Source organism: Siniperca chuatsi, linkage group LG19 (assembly GCF_020085105.1).
Source record: "Siniperca chuatsi isolate FFG_IHB_CAS linkage group LG19, ASM2008510v1, whole genome shotgun sequence".
Classification (NCBI taxonomy): Eukaryota; Metazoa; Chordata; class Actinopteri; order Centrarchiformes; family Sinipercidae; genus Siniperca; species Siniperca chuatsi.
Genome location: NC_058060.1, coordinates 11,952,672 through 11,974,982, shown reverse-complemented (window position 1 = coordinate 11,974,982; position 22,311 = coordinate 11,952,672). Strand labels below are relative to the sequence as shown.

Genomic DNA, 22,311 nt, shown 5'->3' with positions numbered 1-22,311 from the left:
GTAGAGAGTGCAACACAACATTTGGATAGTGAACACTGGTTAAATTATGTATTTACTACAGTGATGGTGCCAGTAGTCTAGTCAAAGGATATATTTATAGTGCACCCATATGTATTTACTTTATGTGGAGTATCAGTCCAATTAGGCCACTATGGAAATAGATCTGGGGAGTCACAGTATACCATGTTCCCTTCCAGCTGTGCTGTATACTGATATTTAAAACTGCTATAATGCCGAATGCCTGTCAGCATATAGTAGCTACAATATCTTTCTATCACAAACTGATTTCACAATGTTAGATATTTTTGCAGGAGATTTTACCATCGTGAAACAATGTCAGCGTGTGGCCATGTGTGCATTACTCCATACATATTTGTGATCTGTGCACATATGCGTGCACGCTTGCATGCTCCCATCATAATGGAATGACAGTGATGCGGATCCAAAATGGCTGGTTTTAGTATTTGGACACCGGGGTGAGGCTAAAATGAGGCAGGAGGGATACAGCAAAAGAAAGAGGGAGCACGGGAGAGGGTGAAGGAAGCGTGCGGGTAGTTAGCGATCGTATAATACCACCATGGAACACCATCACTCCACATCTGACCGGCCTCATTTTAGGGCAATGGAACTACAGAGGAAAAGGCGCCAATGGCACATTATTCTACCTTGGAAAATCACCCTCATGTTTTTATTCATGCCTGTACCACAAACAACAACAGAATTTGATTTCCAGTGTAAATATTCTGGACCAATACAGAGATGGAATGAATAATTTGTGAAAATGTGTGCTATTTTTCACAATAGATGGATAGATAGACATTGAATTGTTTTAATTAGTGGCTTTATATTAAAGCACGATGAATATCACTGTAATGTCACTACAGTTTGTGTACTGATGTTGGACACTCATCTTGTATTTGTGGCTCCTAATGAAACACTTCTGATCATTTCCCAGTGTAATGGCATCTCCATAACCCTGTCTCGCTCTAATCACTACCCCTTCTCACTGGGCCTGTGTCATTTCCTGCTGAGCCCGACAACGGTAACTAGGATGAGGTACATGGACCTCCCGCGGATTGCACTGCTGATGTCTCCACGGTGACAGAGGCCCTCACCGTGACAACCAGATCTGAGGTTAGGTTAGGTTCTTAATGTGATGGTGAGATAGACGGACTGGCAGATGGAGATCAGTGGCAGAGTGCACTAGCAACATGGAGAGAAAGATAAAAAATAAACCTGAAGGCTAATTCAGTATGGAGAGGAAACAGACACTAGAATGATAGACTGAGAGAAATGAAAAAACAAACAAACAAAATAAATTGCATAAAGTGATTTATGGATTCACAACCTGAAACTCTCTGAAAGAAACCAGTGTGTTGTGGTTCAAGGTAGATAATTTTATTCAAAATGTATACTTTGCTCTGGGATCGTCCATAGATAGTTTGAATTGACATTTGGTGTCCAAATGGACTGACACAGCATACTACCATATGTACTGTATGTTATGGTAGCTGTGGAATGGAATGCATCTCTCAAATGCTTTATCAATGATTTATCCAAAACTTTGACTGTAATAAGTAGCTAACATTACCTTATGATGCTGACAAGTTACATGAATCAATCTTCCGTGTCTCACAGATCTCAGTTGAATAAATAGGCCAGTCCACATGTGTGTAAAATACATATATACGCGCTCCATCTCTCCCACATTAAAACACAGTGCAGTCATTTCAACAGAAGTGAACCTTTAATTCTTAGAGCTCAAAAGATGTAGTGTGGAGCTTGTTCTTTAACATTCTTTAACACTGACCAGATTTACTACTAGGCTTGTAAATGTGCACATTTACAAACAAATGTATAACAGTTGTACAGTTTTCCTGCAGTTCTGTAATATATACTCCGGCTATTCCAGTCAAACACGTGAAGCTCCAATAACAATCAGGAGAAACGCAAAGCTCTGTTTACTCCTTTTTGTCAGTGCGTTACAGTGGTTTTTGTTTCCCAGGTTAAGTTTTTGTGCGAGCAAGGCCAAGTAATATTTTGGAGCATTTTGTTACTCAAAACCTCTGTTATCAATTACCTGCTTACAAATTTGCAGGCCATATAGCAGCAGAAACCTAATGGTACCCCTCAAGCAACTGTTTCTCAGAAACCTCACAACATTGGACACATTTAACACTGTAACACAGAAGTATAGATCTTCAAAGATGCTTCCATCTCTAAAAAGGTAAAGAAACTGCATCAAATTTTGCTATTCAGCTTCAGTGCAACACCCCAGCCACCCATCCTTGTCTCTCTTCTTACCAGATGAATTAATACTGCTCAGAAGAGGCCAAAGTCCCTTGTTCATTTGTATTGAGTTGCCACTTGACGGTAATCAGTGGTAAGATCTTGCCAGATTCTGAAAGGTAACCTTGTGCACCGTGGGCTAAAGCTTGCAAAATATTGCACTTGCATCAATTAAATAACTATGTAAGTACTTATATTCTTTATAGTTCCTATTGCTAATGCTTCAGAAAGGTATAAAAGCAATATCAATAGAGGGCTTACAATTATTGTAAAGAATATTGGACTGTAATGTTTTCAGCGTAACATCTGAGTGTGTAGACTGCTCGCAAGAAAGCATTTCTCAGATACCAGAAAAGGTGATTGCCTTTTTCTATCGGAATACCAGGGTTATTTGTTGCTTTCAGGTAGAAGGTAGGTAAAAAAGTAAGGTGTTGTGTGCAAGAAATGTAAAATTCACTGAGAAAAAAAAGGAATTCCCAGCATGTTGCAGAATACCAATATACTTAAGCAGGCAGAGTTTTTGATGTATAGACTCCTGCCAGTGAATTGTACAGATGAGACACTTAAGGCAAGACAATAGTGTTATAGATTGTGGCAAGAGTTAAATCAATAGACCTTCTGAGGAGTAACAAGACACCCGGTAGCGAGTGCTACTGCTACACACACATAGGAGGGGCTGGGAAACAAATGAGGACTGGCAGACAGGGGCTAAGACCTCTGTGTCACTGACTAGCCATTAGATGTTAGTGTGTATGTAGGTGTGTGTCTGTGTGTGTGCATCCTAGGCCTACTCGGAAAATGTGTCATGGATGTGTGTAAGTGTATGTGTGAATGTGTTTGTAAGGCATAAGCAAGAGCAGATACCTGTGTTTCGGTTGTACTTTTATCTCTGCTTCTTGGCCCTGTAATCTCCCACTGGGCATCAAAGCAGAGCCCCATCACTAGCTCTACCACACCCCTATATATCCCCGAGATCCCTGAGTGTGTGTGTGTGTGTGTGTGTGTGTGTGTGTGTGTGTGTGTGAGAGAGAGAGAGAAAACAGAAATAGAAGAGATTGAGATTCTACAAGAATATGTGAGAGAGACAAAAGAGAAGAGAGATAGGATGGGAGAATTAAAAACAGGAAAGGAGAAACAGAAAGTTGTGTGTGTATGTGTGTGTGTGTGTGTGCGTGCGTGAATGACTGAGAATGAGTCCCTCCTCTCTCCCACAGACAAGAGAGGGGGGCTTTGCAAGGAGCTTTGGACCGTCACCCAGTCATGGCTGTCATCCAAGCCCAGTCTCTAGGGCAGGTTCTACTAACCCCCCCCCCCCGGGTCTTACTCCCTCTTACTCCTCTCTCTTCCACCTCTGATCCAGGATCAGTGGTTCCTGGGGCCCTGATAGGTGTCAAGGTCCATTAACCTGGAGCAGGTCTTATCATATTTATCAGGAAGATCAGAGATCAGATTTATCTCTGTTTTTATCAGATTTGAGGCTTCAGAAGGCTGGCAGAGATGTCATGGCTGTATGGTAATGTGATGAAGGCTAGTGACAGACACCCCAGAGTAGCAGGCACACTCTAGCAGGTACAGCCGTACATCCACACAGTCATGGACGCACACACCGTAGAAGTAAATGCACACACTCACACACAAACACAGTCAAATTTCTTTTAGAATCTGTCAGCAGTTGCTTGGACCTTTTTGATGGGGTTGTCAGGTTTGATTAGTTTATGAAACAGGAGTATCTCACCCACTGACCTTTCTAGGCTTTCCATCTAGAGCTAAATTTAATCTAATGTAAAAACAGTTGTAGCCTATGAGCCAACCTTGTGAAGCATGATGAGTTTTTTTTTTTGGAGGCATGAAAAAATGTAAAAGTACAAAAAAGTAAAATGAAGACTGGTTTGTTTTTCTTTTGTGCGCAGAGAATGGAATGTGCATTATGATATTAGCGTCACTTGATGAGGCAAATCTGGGTAAAAACCATGTTCCATTACTGATTTCCATAATCAAGTGTGCACAAATCACAAAAAAGAAGATGCACTGTAAAGACACGTACACAAATCATAGAAGAATTAGAGAAACGGGAGATTATGCAAAAGCAGCTGCAAAGTAATATCAGATTTAAGGGTATCTTAATATTTTGTCCATTCTGTGTCTACCTTAAAATAAGGATATATGAATATAAAAGATTTATAAATGTAGTTTTGATGGCAATGTTGGTGTTCAGCCACATCACATATAAAATGCAAACTCTTCTGAGAGGAACACATCAGCAACAATATTTGGATGCCCTGTTTTACCAGGTCTTGATTTTTTTCAGTTTGCTTGTTATCTATATCTTTTGAATAAATGTTTTCCATTTCTTTGACATTTGGCATTTCACGTCCCCACTGAATTCCACCAAATGTCAAATGTTTTGATAGCACACGTTCCAAGGCTAGCCACTTATTTTAATTCAGTGAGCAGTACCTCCCATATGACCTCCAACTCTAACCCTGACCCCCAGCTGCCATCCCAACCGTGCTCTCAGGCCGCTAATGAATTATTGCTGACTCATCATGGTCAGCGGTGAGTAATCAACCTGACACTTTGGGCTACAGGACACATGGATGTGGTGCTCAAATAGTCATTTAGGTCCCACACTCTGTCCGCTACACCCACCGGGAGCTGGGGGCTTGTGAGCTTGGGTTTGGAAAATAAAACAAATGAAACTGCCAAAACATGTGGAGATTTGACGTTTAGATATGTTAAACCATATTTTGTCATTCCGAATGGATGTAGGGAATATTTAGTGAGTTAAAATGGAAACAAGTCAGCCAGAGTTTATATTCTTTTGTCAGGCACGGACATTAATAAAAATGCAGTTAATCTATGGAGTTAACTGAAACATATATAGTTATGGACATATGAGCTATTTTGTATCCCAATCCATATTTGGAGAAACAATGCACTGAACAAATGTTGTTTTCTGGTTAAAACAAAATAGATTATAAAGTTAAAAGGATTGTGGATTTATGAAGGAGATTTGGAGAGAAGAAGACTGACTTTTTTTTTCATATATTCACAGAGAGAAAACAGACACTCGGTAACCAAAGCACACACATACACACATATACACATCTCCTGCAATCCGCCCTCATCAACATCCTTCTTGGAAAATCACTGCGGCTCTGAAAAGTCATTTCAGCCACAGTAGCAGCAGGCCCTTAAAGATTCATATTCCTATTTACTGTCTGCCTCTCCTCTACTCTCCTTGCACACACACACAAATACACACACACAAAGCTACAGACACATGCACATACACACACATACACACCAAGCCAACTAACCCAGCAGGGTTAGGTTCATGAATAAAGGAAGGAATTAGCGCAGACCTGGAGAAGTCAGATAGACAGATAGAGAGAGGTGGAGGAAGAGAAGAGAGAGAGCTATTAAATTGTATGAAAAGCATTGGAAGGAAGGGGCAAATCTGTGGAAGGGAGGAATAATCAGTAGAGATCAACAGAAAAGGGAAATTTGGAACAAGAGAGGAAGGAGGGAGAGAGGAAGATAGAACTGAGAGAGGAAGATACAGAGGAGGAGAGGAAGATAAGAACATTAATAGAAAGAATAAGACATATAGAGTGAGAGACAGAGAGGGAGAGAGGGGTGGCCAGTAGCTTTACTCCTAATTTAAATTGCTTGTGTCAATCCTATGCTGCATGTAGAGATAGCACAAAATGTCCATTTGTCCATGTGTGCATTTGTGAAAAGAGCTAGAAAATGGTGGTAGTGAATATCTACACACAGCTCAACTTGCCAGGTATAATCTGTAAAACCTCCACATAATCCCTACTCCACAAACACACACACACACACACACACACACACACACACACACACACACACACACACACACAAACAACAGAGAGATATCGACTCAAATAACAAATTTATTACCAAAGTAATAATATGTTTTAAAGCAAGCAGCCCATAAGTGAATAATGCTCACTGATATAAAGCTGCCGTCTACATTACTGAAATCGGAAATATCATTGCACCATAAAATGACATTACGTTTACTGGGAGAGCAGAGGCAGAGGGAAGAACTGAGGGAAGTTTGATGTTAATTTTCTGTAAATAAAAGAAGAAAATAATCACAAAAACAATGACACATGATGAAAACAGAAAATCAGCAACAAAGGGACAGTAAACATCTCTCAATCACCAGAAGGGCTACAATCATCACAGTATGCTACACTACCCAGATACTGCACAGAGATTTTATAATGTGTGTGCATGATACTCCTGCGTGTGCACGTGTGTTTATCAGTGTGTATGTGTGTGTGTCATAGGGGAGAGAGAGGCAAGAGGCCGTTACCCTGCACCCAGATAATAACATGGTTTTATAATGTTGCATATCTATATTCAGGCCAATTCCCCCTGGGGGGGAGCCAGAATAATAACGCTGGCCATTTTACCCCTCCTAGTGGGCGGCCATTTTCTGCCCTGTTTCTCAGCATGGACCTCTCCTCATTCCCAAGGTAGCACGTAATGGATGCTGCAATGAGATGGAGTGACATTGTAGTATCTGAAATGTGAAATGCCTATTTGCCGACCTGCCCTCCTTCAACGGGATGGCTGGTAGAGATATGGGAGATGTTTATGCCTAATCCTCTTTGCAATTCCATATGTTGTCATTTCTGATGATTGTCTGTATTTATGGAAAATTGGTAAATTTAGAAAATAGGTGCAAAATGGCAGTGCAAAACTGATATCTTTTTGTCCAAAACAAATGTAATCCCATAAGGGTTCTGAGAATCTATGGACATACTGTGTGATATTTGAATATCCTGATTGTGTTGAGTTTTGCATATATCACCAGAAAACAAAAGAAACATGATTTATTATCTAAAAATTGAATACCAGTGCTGGCTTGTGAGTAGCACACCTGCACACACACATTTATTATCAAGAGTGTGACTTTCTATCAACCATAAAAGTCAAAAAAAGAGCTGGATAAGAGTTCCAGACAGAATTGGGAAGTACTACCTCACATATTACAAGATTTCATCATCCGCATACAGTGCAAACACAGTTTGTAAGTTGAGGAGTGAAGGAAGTCTGGGATCAGGAGGGACTGAATCGACTCCATACTATCGTGGTGAAATACTGTCCCTCTGACCAGTCAATTTCAATAAAACTACAGACAAAGAAAGGTTAGCGTATATAGATTTCCCATCGTAGTCATGCACACAGAACTGCACTGTGAGCCGTCCGTCTCTCTCTCTCTTCTGAACTCTAAATGCTACTCACTCATATTCTCCATCCTATCCCTTACCTCTTCAATAATTCACAGACGGTAGCTTTCTCTGTCCTTTCGAACCTTTGAAATGTAACCTACATCCCACAAACACACCATTCTCGTTATCCAACTGATGACATGTGTTTATTCTGGCCTTTTGCTTGTTGAGTGGCGGGAGAAAAGGAAGAGAAAGGCCTCACACTTCAAAGATTATTGACTGTTATTGACAAGTTGATAGTAGATAAAACAAAAGTGCATTTCAGATATATCCACTTTAATATGTCTTGATATGTCACCTTTATTTGATTTTGCTATTGATTTTTCAGTGGCTGGCATACAAAAAAATTCTATCTCAAGCACTTGAATAACGGCAGTGAACTTCTTACAATGATTGACATTAGGGACATTTGTGAGGAACAGAGTCATGGGAGAAATAAAAAGTTTGATGATTGATGATGTCACTGCTGTTGGCTTAAATTCTGCTATTTAAAAGTTTATTCCTCATTTCCTTATTTTCGATGAGCCATCACTGGGATCGGGGAAATATGTGAGTGAAAAACACAATAATAAAGAGAAAAAAAAGAAAAGAAAAGAAAAACACATTCTGGGAATATTCCCCTGAGAAAAAGTTAAAAAACTTATGGGCAGCAACACCGAGTCTAGTCTATAGCAGTTTTGTTGAGTGTAATAAATCAGTCCACCAGGGCTTGTGAAATGGAGGACAGTTGGAGAGTGCGGTATAGGCAGTCAGAGAGAACAGCTCTGTCCAAGACAATCATATGATGTATCATTCATACTGTCAGTATGGTGTCTCTCCTCCTCCCTCCTTCTCTCTCTCATTCTCTACTCTCTGTCTGTCTCTCTCGCTCTGGACTCATCCAGTCTCCTGTGGAGGTTATGATGAAGCCCAGCTCTCTCCATCACACACAGCTCCCCAGCTGCTCGGGGATTACACATTTCAATGATACATTCACACACGGTGCCGTTCAAATAGGCGCTTGTGCTGTATATTCTCTGCTACAACAGCACCACAAACATATTCTTGTAAAAATGCAACTTGCTCTTGTTGATAATTAACACTAATACTTTTGGTGCTTACTTCCAGAGACATCAAGGACATAATAACACCATGTCCTTTTCATCTGTAGAACTAGTGTAGTGGTATGTCTATTAATTTGCGGTCTCATTTTATTCATCTTGGACTGTGCAAGGTGGTTTTAAAAGAGCGAGTGCTGCATGTGAATCATTTGACCTCTGCGATTTGCTAATGAATGCTGTGAGCAATCACCGTTTCCCAGAAAATGGACAAAAATGATCCCTCATCTGTGAACCTAATCACTTACTGCCATTACCGTGTGTATGTGTGTGTGCGAGTGTGTCTGTCTGATTACCATCCCTGAATGAAATAGTTGTTTGGAATGATCCCATGAAGGGGGGGGGGGGGTTCTTCAAGGTGAAGCAGCAGCTAAGCTAAGGCGGACCTTTTTAGTATTTTGTATTAGCAGCTGAAGATGGAGAGAGACAGAGAGGGAAGGGGACCAAACAGAAAAAAATAAAGTTAAAGGGGTGGTTGGCCATAGAAACAAGTGAAATTATTAGCCCTACACTGAGCTGAGTTTATCATTTCAAAAAGAAGTCACAAGCATGTAGTTCTTCCCTTAGAGCACTTTATTTAACAATACGTGTAAGCATGTTAGGGAATCAGAGTTTGTATCTGCTCTTTAGATCAGACCCACACCCACACTTCCACCTCAAAGACCAAGTCAAGACCCAAAGGCCCCAGTCTTGCAAGAGCAAACACCCAGTTTACAATGTTCCCTGTTTTATCCACATTCTGTCATCTTTATTTCCTTTATTGTTCTGTTCCCACATTGTGTTCACTCTTAATAAAGTGTGTTGAGAGTTTGTGTCAAATGTACTTCAAAGGGAAGTAATCTGTGCATGTGCGCGTGAGTGTATGTGTGTGTGTGTGCAGATCTGAACACGTGAGCGTGTATGCCTGCACCTGTGTGTGCATACAGTAGAAATGTCGCAAGACAGGGAGACAGACAGAGAGAGACAGAAACAAAGCAAAGGTCATGCTCAGCATTGTGTGATGAACTGAGTCCCTTGAAATCTCATTTCCAAGGGCTAAATCTGATCAGCGCCTCAGACGAGGACACAGAGCTGGAAAACGATGAGGAGAAGAAAGCGAAAGGAGTGTAAGAGGAGGAGAAGAAAGGAGGAAGTCACAGAGAAGGAGATGGTGGAGGGGGAGGATTTGAATGAGAAAATTCCATTTGCTTGTCCGCCGCTTATCTTGAGCTCTAATGGCCGAGAACAAAGTGAAATCCCACAATAATCGGTTCCTCCATCAAACACTGCCGCCATATATATGGACAATGAAAACATGAAATGACAGAGAGCACCGCCACCCTTTTTGTTTCTCTCTTATTCTTTTATTTTTCCTGCTCACCTGCTTCTTTGCTCTGTAATGTCATGATGCTGGCCTGATGTTTTGATCAGGAATTATATGATTAGGCTATCTCTTTCTCTGAACATAAGGGTAAAGAAGCCGAGAAGAAATCACACACTGCTGGAAGGCCCCTCAATTAGTCGAGCGTCCATGTTTATTCTCAGTTCTCCGCCGAGTACACAATACATCTTTCACACACACATTCACAGTGCAACTTAAATAGATACAAAAAAGTCAGAGGTGCAAATAGAAAAGGAAGATAGGATAAAAAGGAAGCAAAAGTTATTGAAGGTATAATTCTATACACTGTCAATACTGTTAGTGTTATCACCGTGACAATGAAGAGGAAGCTTTGGCAAAGCCATCTTTTCTTTCTTTTACTTCTAACATCAGCACTATATAATCCCTATTTGTGGATCATGACACACCTGTATATATGTGTGTTTGTGTGTGTGTGTGTGATGATTGAAAATTTCTTCTAGAGTCTTTCTTCATGTGTGTCCTTGCCCTTGTGGGTATGTGTTTATGCATGCGTGTGTTCATCGGTGAATGTGTGATGATTGCATGTTTCTTTTAGAGCCCATCTGTATGTGTGTGTGCATGTGTGTGTCCAGATAGGGTCACCTTGCATCCATCTCTTAGCGTTTAGAGACCCCCTACAAGGATAAAAATCATCCTCTGAACTTAATCCAGGCTTATATCCTCTTCTTCCTCCTAACTCACGAGAAAGGTGCACGCACACACCCAGACATAACCCAACACACACACACACACACACACACACTCACACACACACACACAGATGAGCCTAGAACACCTGAGCAGAGGGACCAACAGATATCAGTTAAGAGTAAAACCCATCACAAACAGCTGAGTTTGCAGCTTCATGCACATACGGAAAACATAACCAAACATAACCATAATGCTTTAACTGAATGAGTGTATTACTTTATTATGGTAACATTAATAATTTAATAAATTGTTTGGATTTGACTTCATGTTTCTAGATTACAAATGTTGCAATTTCTTCCATGAAGGAGCTTGTGGATCATTATTTAAGCTGAAAGTTGTATTTTTCTCTGTAAACCAAGCAAGCAGTAACACTCATCGAATCAGTCGACTGACACCGTCTTATGGAGGGTAGAAGCAGCCTAAAGTCTGAAACTGGTAGTTTTAATCCCTGGATGAGCATTTAACTCCCAACTGCCCCAGTGAAACCATTCAGTCGCCAACTGTAGAAGACCGTGGCTGGTATGCTCCTGGGTGAAAATGTGTGATGGCACAACTGTGAAGCAAAACACTGTGTTGGGGGGGGGGGGTTATACACAGTCTCAGCAATCCTTCCTTGAACAGACTTTTGATTTTTTCAAGAAGATAAAGTAGTTATTAAAAAGATAGATTATATGGTTTGTGAGTGTTCAGTAGGTAAAAGAGAGAGAGAAAAAAATTAATCTGGTAGCTGTAAGAAACAAGAGAGTAATCAGACAATGAGCTGGGTGCCAGACATGGCATTGATTTCAAACTATCTCTCTAAGCAGCCTCAGAGGCACAAACCATATCCACCTTATGATATTGACCCTGCCTCCAACAAATATGCTTATATTTATATTGTCTTTCTGACTGAGACAATGTGTAGCCTCTCTTTGGATGGATATTGGATCATACACACATGCTTACCTTCAAATTCAATATTCATTCTCTCGCATTTGTGCTTTAACTTTGGAGTAAATATTTATGTGCTGTTTGGCACGCAGCAAAAAAACAACAACAAAAAAAACAAACAAAATCGCCTTGCGTCAAAAATCAATGATAAAATGTGGGCGCAAGCTCTATTTTCTAGGTCACATTTGAATATTTCTTTTAGAGATATTGATTCGTTTTGTGTGACCTACCCAGGCCCATTCTTTGTAATTAAAAGAGAGAGAGTGGGACTGTGGCGTGGGGGTTATCTCAGTCGTGTGGCAATCCCAGTTGGTGTATGTGTGTGTGTGGACATATTCTGGTGTGTATATATTGGTGTGTTTCTGTGCGGCTAATGAATGAGAGGCAGTTATGATGAAGAGGGGGTGGAGCTGGACCTTAAGGAAGATTTATACTGTGTTGGGTATTTGTGTGTGTGTGCATAGGTGAGTGTATGAGAGCTTGTGCTGTGTGTGTGTGTGTTGCAGTGGGGTAGATTCATTTTGCTATATTAAATTCAGCCTATAATCCAGACTTTGTCTCCCTACCCAGAAGCCTTTACATCAGACGGGCCAAAGCAGACAAAGGACTCCAGATCACCGAGGCAACAGGATGGTCTGCATGATTCCATGTTAATAAGTGTGAATGTGTGTGTGTGTGTGTGTGTAGAGAGAGAGGAAAAGAGAAAGAGAAATTGGGAAGAGATGAGAGGTCAAATGTAAACTGAGCCTAATAATCATAATCCACAAAGTTATGAAGTCTGTTTGTGTGTGTACATACACACATGAACACATACAGTACATGTGTATGTCTTTTACTATCTCCTGAGGCAAACTTGTGCCTAGTCTTAGATATCACATGTCTTTCTAAACTTGTCTATGCACCTTGTTTCTCTGGGTGCAGGTTACTGTATGAGTTTTGTGTATAGCATGCAAACCAATCACAAGAGACTAGTAAGTGAATCTTTAAATGCTGCACCGTCACAAACATCATTTTCAAGCTGTGGATTTGAATCATAAGAGAGACCTTTATGAGCTACGGGAGCCACACTGTCTTTGTAGAAGTGAACCCAGAACCCAGAGTGTAGGGCACGCACATCCAAAAAACTACAGATGCTGGATCAATAAACAACCTGACTGCAAAATTCAGACAAAAGAGCTACACACAGTACTAATAATCAGCTCCCAGCACATTTAATTTAACAGAGCAACGTTTCAACCTAGAAGAAATCTTCAACACGCATTGTCAAATAACCATCACAAAGCAGAACAAGCAATGTATAGACACAAACACATTCATCACTCAGGCGGTTGTGTTCTTTATGACAGAGTCATTCTACTCTGAGGCTGGACCAATCAGAAGAGAGCTGGATAAAACTGGGTCTGATACTCTCATATAAGGGACAAAGCATACCCCTATGCACAGGGCAAACATTAAGAAAAATATTATGCAAGAACATATTAAATCTAATACATCAAAAATACAGTCAAATGTAAAGCATGAATCACATAAATCATCCAGAGGAAACAATTATCATAGAAACTACTATATAGAAAAATACAAAGAAAAATAATACTAACAATACTACTACTACTACTACTACTACTAATAATAATAATAATAATAATAATAATAATAATAATAATAACTCGCCCAAAAGGGTTTAAACAACAAAAGCAAGTACAAACTAGCAATGAGCCACACTTTGTTTTGTTTTGCTTATTTGACAATGCCTTACGAAGATCTCTGTTAGATCGAAACATTGCTCTGTTAAAATTACATGTGCTGGGAGCTATCAGTACAGTGTGCGGATCTTTGTGTGGTAATGTGCGTCTGTGCCATATGTGATTAGTTATTGTGGGGTATCCAGTTGAACTTGGACTATACAGCTCTGGATATGAATGTCAGCTAAATGCTTAAATTGTAAAATGTAACATGTTTTCCGTGTGTGTGAGCGTGGTTTGTATGGCCTCCCTTTGTGTGCGTCCCGTGTCCCTCTGTCCTTTAGCCCCAGTGTCATCTTCCTACCCTGTCTCCGGGCCGTCCGAGCCTGTTTGAAGTGGCTATTAGCCAGAAATCAAAGCCTGCCATCAAGCCCATCTCAGCCCTGTGCCCTTTTAGAATATTCACCAACGGCCTTTTGTGAGCCCCCCGGAATAAAATAATCAAAATCAGAATGGACCTTCATGTGCAATAATACTCTGTCTACTCTTATGGCCTCCACAGTCAATGCCATTTATAATTCATGCACCCATACTGATGGGTCCGGGGCGCGTTCAAGAGGTCTGCTCCTCACTGTTCCACCACTGTTCATCAATAGCTGCCAGCCAGGTAGGGGACTTTATTATTGAACAGTGGCCATGCTAGTTTGACGCAAACACTGTTCTATAATTATTAGAACTTCAAAAACTTTACACTCTCTCTCCCTCTCTCCAACTCCCTCTCTCTGTTTGAAATGGCCTCCCTCTCTTCCCTCTGTTGTTAATTTAAACACTGGCGGTTTCATCCCTCCCTGTAGGTGTCTGTTTTACAATAAAAGGTCATCCTCATTTGTCCGCAGACACAAAAGGGACCACCATCGGGGCTGAGGTCAGACAATCAGACAGATAGATAAATAGACAGACGGACAGAGGGATGGCTGGCGCTACAGGCTGGCGCTCCGGATACAGGAGAGAGTAGAAGGGAAAGAGATATGAGAATGTAAGATGGAGAGACAGTGAGGGAGAGAGATAGGGAAAGGCAGAAGGAGTGAGTGAGAGATGGGAACGATGGAGGGAGTGGTAGTCACTGGTGATGGGGCGGGTGGGCGAGAGCGAGGACAGATAACTAATCATGCCATCACCTCCAGTCTTCTTCCTCCTCTCTACTCCTTCTTCACCTCCACTCTGCTCCTCTGTGGGTATGATTGACGAGGGCACGGTGGACTGAGGTTGTCCCAGTCCCTAGATTAGAAAGCCCTCAAACAAATGAGGCCTGGAAATGCTGCCCTAGGGAGCTGGGAGCCACGGGTAAGACAGACAGGACACATACTCTGGCTTAAAGAGACATGAAGATAAGGGAAGGGAGAACCAGAGAGGAAGAGGCAGGGAGAGATGGGAAATTACATGTTTCTTGGGTTTTAAGGGTATACAGTATGATGGGAGACAGGAGCTGAAGTAAAAGAAAGGGGATAAGTTTAAGACAAGTTTAAGATTCTAACAAAGAGTGCGAGTGGGAAAAACAGAAAGGCAGAACGAGTGCAAGAAACAGAGACAATTATACGTGTAAGGTGAGTGAGGGAGAAAGCATGAAGTCACTTTAATTAGGTTACCCGCAGAGAGGGACGAAACGAGAAGCTGAGAATGACAAACAGAGGGAAAGAGAGTGATGGAGGAGAGGGAAGGAGAGACAGATAAAGAAAGAAAAAAGGACTCCCAACCATGCCTTTACACACCTGTTCTCGTCTTTCCAAGATTACCAACTGGAGATTGTTCAACTTGTGCTCCTCAGCAGATCTGATATGGTACATTTATCAAAAACTGAGCATCACCCTGTGCCCCTTACCAACCCCAAGCACAACACAAAACACATCACCGCCCCCACCCTCTACCTCTTGAAAAACGATCATCCTCGACCCTGGACCTATTGTTTAAGATTCAAGCATTAGTGAAAAAAAGGCAAAAAAGGGAGAGAACCCCCCCCCAGGTGATATACGACCAGATATTAAGAAAAAGTTTGATTTTATAGATGTCACATGACCCTAGCATGAGTGACCTCCATTTTCCCAAATGGCGCAGGTCCAGGGTTTTAATGGAGTCTCTGTGAGCCATATATCAGCGCAGCTTGTCTCGTAAAGCTCTCCTCGGGCCGACCTCACAAACTACCTCCACCTTTATCGTGACACTTAGGGAGGTTTTCACGAGCAGAAAATAGATGTATTAACAGGGAATGATTTTAATATAGTCAGCGGGTGAAAAAAAGCGCATGTGCTGTATATATTTGGATTTTTTTGTCAACAGTTCTCTTTCCATCCCTCTTTCTCCATCCCTCCTGCTCTGTCTCAATCTCTGCTTCCTCCCTCCCACCTCTTCTTCCTATGTCTGTAGAGTGTCACAGTGTTACAGCTAGTCAACATGACACTTTTTAAAGTTTTGCGAGGAGGCTGACAGAGCACAGAGGAGATTAACCTAGCTGCCTGCCATAACACCTGTCCCTCTCTTTCTTTTCCCTTAAAAATAACACATAGGACCACATGAGGCAGCTGTATAGGCCGCATTGTGTTAAAGGGGGCAGTGAAAGCATTTGAAACACTTTTATTAAGCAGATATTGTGAAAAAAATATATGTACAGTGTAAAAAAATAAGGATAGGAGAGCATGCATGGGAATTTGGAGCATACGAAACATATGTATGCAGTTATTCTGAGAATATTTACAGGAAATAATGCACAAAATATAAAAATGGAGTTTAGTAATTTTTATCCTGCTAGTGATTGTTTTTTATGGCATGCAGACGGTCATTCAATCATAAGCTGTTTGCTGCTTCAACTGTACATACTGTAACTTTTTAGTGTATTTGTTTTCATAAGCTGTTAGCCATCTCAACAGCCTTTAAAAATGTTAGGAATTAACAACTGTAATGGTGATAAGCTTTAAAGAGACTGGATACATTTCTAGGTGTGTGCTGGAAGCACCGACTGTAGGTATTGTATGCATCTGCACTGCTCAGTATCAAAGTGCAGCCTCCCCCCAAAACTCTGTTCCCATGCTGTGTATATTGTAGCTTTGAACACTTCTTTAAAAAAAAAAACATATGTAATCGCATTTTTCTTTGCATTGTACCATAACAGACATAAGCATAGGGAAACTATACATTTGATAACAGAACTTGAGAATGAATACAAATCAAGAAAGTTGTAGTGGAAGACCGCTGCAGAGCAGGAGCGGCTGCTGCAGTGTATTGTATCTGAAGTAAATACTGAATGACTAGTGAGGCGGTGTTTAAAACACACAGTGCCCCCAGTCAGAGCCTGCTCTTCATCAGTCAGAAAGGCAGAAATGAGAAATGCATCTGAGCGACGCTTTAAAAGGCAAAGTTCAGTAATTGTGAATGACAGACACACATAAAGCATCCATCACTCGTGACCTTTCCATTTCTCCCTCTCTTTCACTTCTCCTGTCTCTCCATACAGGACAAGGATGAGAAAAGCAAAGGAAGAACAAGAAAGCACGTCTTTTAGACAACTGTATTTAATTTGAAAGCCGCATTGTGATTAACCTGGACTTGAAGCCGATAATAAATAAAAGGAATGAGCATTTTGTGTGTGCGATATGTACACACACGCACATAAATATGTTTAAGAATGCTACAAGGATTTAAACGGCTTCATTCAAAATGTCAGTATTTCATGTGGATGCGTAAGTAGGCTGACTTTCTGTATTTTTTAAGAAGCAAAATACATAAAAATAAAGGATGGGACACACACAAAAAGTAGACACAGTTCATGTCCCTGTGCTTGAATGTTAAGGATAATAGGTTTGTGGAGAGTTAACTTGTTCAAATCATGGGATTGCATTTATCACAAATTTTCTTCCATGGTCACACTCTTACCCTCTCTCCTCTTCTGTCTTACTTTATTTCTTTTCATTCCTTCTTCCTTTAGCTGTGGTAAAATGACCAGACCGTGCACAAGAAACATGCTTCTCCCTCTGTCTGTCTTAGACATGCACACACATACGGACACACACACCTCACATCTGGACTTGTGTTTAATTTAACGTCAAAGTCCGGACAGGAAGCACCTGTCTAGATGAAATCCTGCAAGAGAGAGAAAGAGAGAGAGAGAGTAGAAGGGAATGAAAAAGAGAGGGAAAAAATACAAGGGGAAAAGAAAAACATTAATCCATCTGTTGTGGAAATGCATGTCATAGTTGTCAAATTAAAAGCAACATCAACAAACAGAGCGAAAACCAAATTGGTTTGGAAAAGGCAAGTCATCTGAAATTAACACAAATTTCATCCCCTCTAAACGTTATCGCGTCTGTCTGTGTTTGGAGCTGAATGCAGGTCATTCTTTTTCTCCAAGGCTCAGGGGGGCTGCTCACTAGCAGCTCCGCAATTACAGAGTAGTAAAACTTCCAGATGTGGGATTATTCTTCCCTTCACATTAGCAGATTAAAAGATCACTGTCTGAATAGAGTCACACACCTGTTACAAAGGCGCTCTTCGTGACATTCAACTTGTGGCACAGGATGTTGTTCGTCTAAAACAAGGGTCACTACTTGATGTTCATCATCCTTATGTTGCTGGAGAGACTGTGAATAGTGGTGTCCTGAATGATAAGAGAACCACAAATAAGTACAATGGCTGAATTAGTTGTCAACAAATCAATTAATAATTCCTATGGGATAAAAGTGAGAATGTAGAGTTGTGTAAAATAAACTGTGCACTTTATATTACTGAGATTGGAATTTTAGCCCATTTAGAGTAAGAAGCAATGCTCTATAATGCATAATTGTATATAAACTTAAAAGAATATATTGAACTACCACCACATCTGTGATTTTTGAATATGTCCAAAGGAAAAGTCCATGCAGAAGCAGAATATCAGCAGAATATCAGTATGTAGAGGGCCTTAAAATGGATTAAGAACCATTCTTACTCGAGTCCTCAGATGTTAACGCAACAGCATATTTGATAGATCGTGGAAAAGGCTAAATTTAACAAGTTTACTTTTTGGCAAAGAAAGATGCCCCTCTGCATTCTTTGCAGACTTTGACGACTTTGCTCATCAAAAGAATAAAGTTAAAGCTACAAGGTGGAAGGAGGAAAAAAGATGACATTTTTCAATGATCCAAACGCAGCTACAGCGAGAGCTCGGGAAGAACATACCACCCAAAAGGTGACATTTTCACAGTTAACACGTGACTATAAGCGTCCCTGCAGTGGAGTGCTTGGCAACGTCATTGTTTTCCATGAAATATAAAAGGTAGCTGATCCAACCTCAGGTTGTGTTTGTAGAGGCAGTGCTTAGATGAACACATTTTGTTTTGTTTCTAGAAGACGAGTACATAATTTATCTCATATTAATCGTGTGGTAAGATCAGTGATAATCTTTACTGCCTGAAAAAGAATTAGAGAAGGGCTGAGGATAGAATAAGTTATACTCATATGAAGGAATTACTGACCTCCCTAAATTGGAAAAATGATGGCAACTGTTTGTTTGTTTAATTACGGCAAATAAAAATAATTCCATCCCTCTATAGAGCTATTGATCTTGCTTCCTGCACCTCAACTGCACTGTGACCTATTTTTTTCAATAGGTCTGATCAGCATTCCTTCTGGTGCATGTGTTTGGCTCAAGTTTTCTCCAAATTCTTTATAAACTCTTCTTTTTTATTTGTAGATATAAACTAGTCTTCTGGATGTAACATTCTCAGACTTCATTAAATAAATAATGACAACAAATGGTCAAACTATTTTATCCCCATTGTTAATGAATCCTTGGCCTCTTTTATGCCCCTTTTTGAACTAAGCTAGCAAACAAGACATTTTCAAAGAAACCTGTCCTCAACCTGCATGTCCACTCATTTAATTTCCTTTTAAAAGTTATCCTTTTTAATGTCCTTGAAAAAGTAGTTGCTGAGTAACTTCTTTAAGTGAGTAAAATGACATCTTTCATCAATGTCAGTCTGGCTTCTGCCAAAGGGATGGCAATGAAACTGCAATTCTGAGGGACACGATTGTTGTAAATTCAGACAACTGTTCTCTTCGATTTCTACCTTACTTGAGTGCCGATGTTACTAACATGGATCATATCATCTCGACTCACAGCCTCAAGGCAAGGCAAGTTGGCATAGGCGCAAACCCTTAGTTGGTTTCTGAAAGAACTTTGCTCTGACGGTGGATTTGTCTCATTACCAGCCTCTCTAACATGGGGCACCACAGGGTGCAATTATGGGCTCACATCTATTGTATTTAAATGCATGTATTCTATATGGCAACCATTTCATTGATTTGGATGATACATACATTTTTATGCAATTTTAAACTTAATAACTTGATCATTCAAATATATCAACAAGCAAGGAGGATAGTACCGTACAGTAGGATAATTTTTATTATCGGAATCATTCTGAATATTTTTACTTTTTTATGAGAATAGGGACAATAATTTCTACAAACTACATTTAAATTCATTTGGATTTAGACTTAATGACCAAAAACTGGCTTTAAAGTTACCTCAATTGTTAGGTAATTGTTACATTTCTGCAAGTACAAGTCTGATTTTCTGTGAATTCCTGAGGTTTACCCTTAAAAGTTTTAAGTTCTCTGTAAGGCCTAAAGAAAACAATACAAATGGTTTAATTCATTCTATGAGTGTTAACAAGATGTGGAAGTCCTTCACATACAATGTTTCCTCCAATCTTGGGGGTTGTCTTGCTTTATTTTCCATACTGTCATTAAAATATTTGATCTTTAGCCCGATTAGTGAAATTACTCCTTTCCTGTTTCAGATTGAGCTCAGTGACACAGAGAATTACTGACATTTAAAATTACTAACATGCAGTTCAGGAAAGTTCAGACAAATTCACTCATGCAATGATCTCAGCACATCTTTTACATCATATCTGAGATATTAGCTGATGTTAATGTCAGAACACGTCTGTTAATTGATTTGGTCAGAACTCAAGTCTATCCCATCACAAGTGAAGACACCAGCTGTGGGCCACATATAACCCTGTTCCACCTCAATGTGCAGCCGTAGACTACAAAGTTTAGGTGTGCCAAAGTGCGTTAAGCTCAACACATGAACTCCAGGTGACATCAGACAGCTGCTACCTTGGGTTAAAAGTCCTCAAAGGTGGTAAAGGTTGATGCTGCAAACATTCAGTTATGGTCACAATCTCTCTATGGTCAGCTGTCTACAATCTTGAAACAGAACATTGTCAATACATCTTTTTTTCCTATGCGGAGAGTAAAGCACATCACATGCCATCACAACTAACAACAAAGAAAGAAATGTATCTGCTTGATGATATTTGCTGCGGTACCAACAAGTACGCTGTTTATCTCTTGCACTGTATCTGTATGTGACAATGTTTAATGTCTTGTTGTGCGCCAAAGAGCCATCAATCAACTCTTTAATTAGCACATGTTGGCAGTAGATACTTCTAGTGTAACTATGAGAGATGGGAGTGGAAATAAATGTCATCAATTACACACAATCAGAGCACAATCAGCAGCAGGAAGACTGAGGTTTGCATTAAACAAAATGAAGCTCTATTTACGCTGTTGGCGTCCCATTACTGTTTTAGTATTTATTTCACAAAAGATAAATCAATATTTCTTCACAAGGATCTGATTGATTTGGTCCATGAAATCCATAGAAATATTTAACCTATTTTGATGACAGAGGTGAGAGCTTCAGTATACATTGGAAGACAAATCCACACATATCAATTTGCGTTCTTCGCTGCAATTTAGGTTTTATTTTGAGATGAAATCTTGTAATTGACTTCTTGATGTGCCTGTCATCCAATAACCCTGTTCGCCTATCTCGACATCAGATTGTGATTTCGCAGGATGACTTTCAGCAGGCCCCGGAGAACATGCCTGAACTTGTTGCATGTAGTTGCTGGTTTAATATGTAGGTGGAGAAAGCATTTGTGCAAGCAATGAGGATAATAAGAGCGAGAGAGCACATTTTTTTCCCCAGTCGAGAAAAGTGAGTCGTGCCTCAAACTCACAATGTAACATGTCTTGTGTCTCTGTTGCATTTTGGACTGTTAAGGCTGCTGTTGGTGGGAAAATTTACTCTTCAACGATTTTCTGGTATGATGTTCAATATTGAATAGAAAGAAGCTCTTTCCTTTCGATTCTGCGGGACTGTTTTAGATTGCAGAAAATGTGCCATCACACTTTGCTGTAACTGTGACATCAGGTGGATCTGACCAGCTATGCATGCAGCAATAAGAAAAAAAACCGCACCAAACAGCAAAATAGACCCAGACTTGCAAGGTTTCAGCATTTATTTATTTCAATTATTTAAGGTGGATTTTTGTAGTATGGCCGGTGTTCTGAATTCACAAAAGACCTACTAGCATCAGAGATCTGTCATTTTAAATCAGCAAAGACCTAAAGTTGAATGTTAACTGCTCTTCAGCCAGTTTAAAAATGGCTACACAAACACATGTGCCTTGTATAGTATTACCAGTATTAGGAGGATAATATTAAGATAGCTCAGAGAGTTGTAACAAACAGAAAGATGCAGTAACAACCATGGCCATTTCCCTCTTTCTTCCTTCCTTCCTTCCTTTCGTCTCCTTCAAGGTCAGTCGTCAGAGTGAGGCTGCATGTCACTGCTCCTTTGTCTATTCAGATAAAATTGCTGCATTCATTGTATGTCAGATAAACCTCAAAAAGGGAGTGAGGAGGGTATAGTGAGAGAGAGAGAGAGAGAGGAAGGGAAGAAAGGAAGAGAAGAAAAAAAAACAAAAAACAACAACACCGGTATCACGCTGTCCTCCAGCTTGGCCCTAGCCTGTTTTTATCTGTCCATGACAAATTCAAGCATTCACTCTCTCCTCTCCTCTTTCCCCCACATTTTCTCTTCACCTTATCTACTGTCTCAG

General features: G+C 40.3%; 1 protein-coding gene across 1 annotated transcript in view; it reads right to left on the bottom strand.

The window, feature by feature from the left end:
- The window catches only part of zfhx4 (zinc finger homeobox 4), a 288,103-nt gene that overhangs the window by 118,884 nt on the left and 146,908 nt on the right, over positions 1-22,311 (bottom strand). The gene's annotated exons all lie outside the window — the stretch shown is intronic.